The following is a 3562-nucleotide window of genomic DNA, read 5'->3' on the forward strand; positions in this document are numbered from 1 at the left end:
CGCAGGATCAACAATTCGGCGGCCGGGCCACTTAAATCTTATGGCCGCCGCCCGGCGCCGAACTCTGCAGGTACGGAGGCGCGGCAGACAGTCCACAGCGGCGCTGAGTGGAGTCACGGTGCCTGCCTGGGAACTGGCTGGGAGGGGCTTGCGCGCTGTAGCTCCCCCTACAGCCAGCCCAGGCAGTGTCACAGTCTTCCTGAAAAAAATAAATAAAATGTTTTAAGCAGCGCTGCTCGCCGGGTCGAACAGGGGGGGTTTCCAGGGACTCGGAAACCCCCCTGCGTGCGCGGGTGAATGTTCCTTTGTAGATGGGCCGGTGGAAGGTGGGAGAACAGCTACAGAGGTGCTATATCAGCAAAAATGTACAAAAAAAAAATATTATTTTTTCTGTAGCAATGTCATATATTCAGGTAATAGTGCTAATAAAACTTCTAATTTGTTCATTAAGACATACTTGTTTATATCCCATAGAGTGTAAGCCTGCAAGCAGGGCCCTCTTACCTCTTGTCCTTGTCTGCCTGTTATTACACAGAGGCCCATTTATTATTGTATGTTTGAGGTATAATCACTGAAAACAGCCATTTTCGGGGGTTAACCACAAGTATTAAGTTTCCCCCGTTTGTATGAAGGATGGGCCGCAGCAGGTATCTCCGATGGCAACCACATCCCCCATAGGTTCCTATGGGGGATGCGATGCTGCCAAATTTACCAACATCCGGAATGTGATGCATTCCAATTATTGGTCCCCGCAGCTAACGCCATCTGAAGATGGCGTTAGCTGCTGTGGCCTATGGGCTGCATTGCGCATAATCAGCTGGCGGAAGGTTCCCCCGGAACCCCCACCAGCAATGGCGGCCGCAGTCAGCGGTACTGAGCGTGCGCAGCAGTCCTGGCAGATCTCCGGGCACAGCGCAGGGACGAGCTCCTTTCGGAGCCCCTCTCCCTGGATATATACCGGATGATACATCCGGGCGCTATGGTCACATTTTGCGATGCGATCATGGGCGGTAATGTCATGCCCAGATCGCGATCATTCATAAATGGGCCCCTGAGGGACATGAATGGAAGTGACTGACAGAGACAGTGAAAAGGTCCATAGGGGACTATTTATTAATCAATATATGCTGTATTAGTATATAAGGTAATCCTTCATTTTATATTGACGCGATAAGAGGCGATATGACATATTCATTATCAGCTCTAGAACCCCATCATTAATAAATAGGCCCCGTAGTGAGGGAGAGGAAGGGAGGGGTAGGGACAGACACGGGGACGTGTTTCGTCTTTGCTGGGCCCAGGACATAAAAGGTCCCTATGATGACGTGTGTAATAAATGCTGTAGCGTATGGCGTGCAGCACACCCGGCCGTTACACGCATTACCTGCTGCGGAAATAAACACATTGATTTAACATTTTGTAATTCAGTATATTATATTCACATTACATGTAACCCTTAGAGCAATGCTAAGCTGTAATAAATGTCACATGCAGTGTGTATAACGCTATACACCGCATAGCTCTGGTATGTCCATATCAATTAGCTCAGGACTCAGAATTACAATGGCTAATGTTCAGCTACAAACACATCAACAAGACACAAAGGTTTCCCACCCATCACTATCAGGACGATATAATGAGAACGCCCGGCTCTGGCTGCATCTCGCAGGTCACTAGTTTACTCTGCTGAGAGCTGAACATGAGAGTCACACACCGACATTCGCAGCAATATAATATAACAATGTCATTGGGCAGCACAGTGGCGCTATGGTCAGCCGGCTGCCTCACAGCACTGAGGTCCTGGGTTTGATTGCAACCATCTGTGTGGAGTTTGTTTGTCTCTTCCAGTTGAGCGAAGCCTCTATCAAACCCTGGCAGAGAATTTAGGTGCTGAACAATGCTCTCTGAGACCCAAATTCCTGCATAATGGTCCCTATTTTAAACCTTTAAAGATTATTCCATGTATATTTTCATTCCCGACAATGTCCTTTGTTTTTAATGGGCCAATAAACCTTTAACAACATTTTCCCACTGACCCCTCAGTTGCTATATCTACCCCTGCTTTCAGTGAGAGGCCCTGCTGGGGTCACATTATATTACCCCATGACACATTATTACCCCATGGCAACAGAGCGCCTGACGTAAATGCATGAGGCCAGGCAAAGCTTTACGGATGCCCGTCTGCTCTAGGCCACCTGAGAGAGCGGCAGGATGACAGTCAGGGAAAGCTGTGCTCCAGCCATTCTCCTGCTGGCAGCTGTATAATCGCTCGTGTGACAGGTGCAGGGGAAACAACTTGAGTGAAGCACTTATCTGTGCCTGAGCTGTTATTCATATGGCTGTAAGGTGTAAGCACTGTCGGATGTTTAGTAACAGCTGTCAAAACCTTTCAATCCCTCTTTGGGGTCTTTTTTGCTCAAAGATGCCCATCGACTTCTATAGGCAAAGTCATCTATAATTGGTATTATGGTATAGCCCCATAGAATTCTATGCTGACTGCTGTGTCACTGGTCTGAGGCATCTACTGCAGACCTTTCTAATACAAATGGCGATCCAAGTGATAGTACTTCCTCTCTGTCTACCCCATCTGTGTCACACCTGTCTGTCTGCCCTTCCCCTTTAGAATGTAAGCTCTCATGAGCAGGGCCCTCTGCCCTCTTGTGCTTCTCATTACTTATACCTTCATCTACTCCTTACTCCCCACAGGGGCCCCTAATACCTGGCTGCTGACGCCCTGTTGCTTATTTGAGTGTTATGATCACTAATGCAGCAATGTGTATAATCCATGTCCTTGTCCTGCTCTGTTCTGCAATTTCTTGTTCACTTTTTTGTCTATGTACTATGTAAGGTGCTGTGGAACACTAGTGGTGCCATTTAAATAAAGGATAATAATAATAATAATAATAATAATAATAATAATAATAATAATAATAATAATAATTGTATGCTGGATGTAAGTCTCAGTATCTGGCCTTATTCTGTATGTAATGATAATAGCACAGTACTGCTCCTCATCCCTTGTATGCTGGATGTAATGACAATAGCACAGTACTGATCCTCATCCCTTGTATGCTGGATGTAATGACAATAGCACAGTACTGCTCCTCATCCCTTGTATGCTGGATGTAATGACAATAGCACAGTATTGCTCCTCTTCCCTTGTATGCTGGATGTAAGGCTCAGTATCTGCCATTATTCTGGATGTAATGACAATAGCACAGTACTGCTCCTCTTCCCTTGTATGCTGGATGTAAGTCTCAGTATCTGCCCTTATTCTGTATGTAATGACAATAGCACAGTACTGCTCCTCATCCCTTGTATGCTGGATGTAAGCTTAATATATCTGACCTTATTCTGGATGTAAAGACATTAGCACAGTACTGCTCCTCATCCCTTGTATGCTGGATGTAATGACAATAGCACAGTACTGCTCCTCTTCCCTTGTATGCTGGATGTAAGTCTCAGTATCTGCCCTTATTCTGTATATAATGACAATAGCACAGTACTGCTCCTCATCCCTTGTATGCTGGATGTAAGTCTCAGTATCTGCCCTTATTCTGGA

Source organism: Taudactylus pleione, unplaced genomic scaffold, assembly GCF_031769625.1.
Source record: "Taudactylus pleione unplaced genomic scaffold, aTauple2 ptg000861l, whole genome shotgun sequence".
NCBI classification, from domain to species: domain Eukaryota; kingdom Metazoa; phylum Chordata; class Amphibia; order Anura; family Myobatrachidae; genus Taudactylus; species Taudactylus pleione.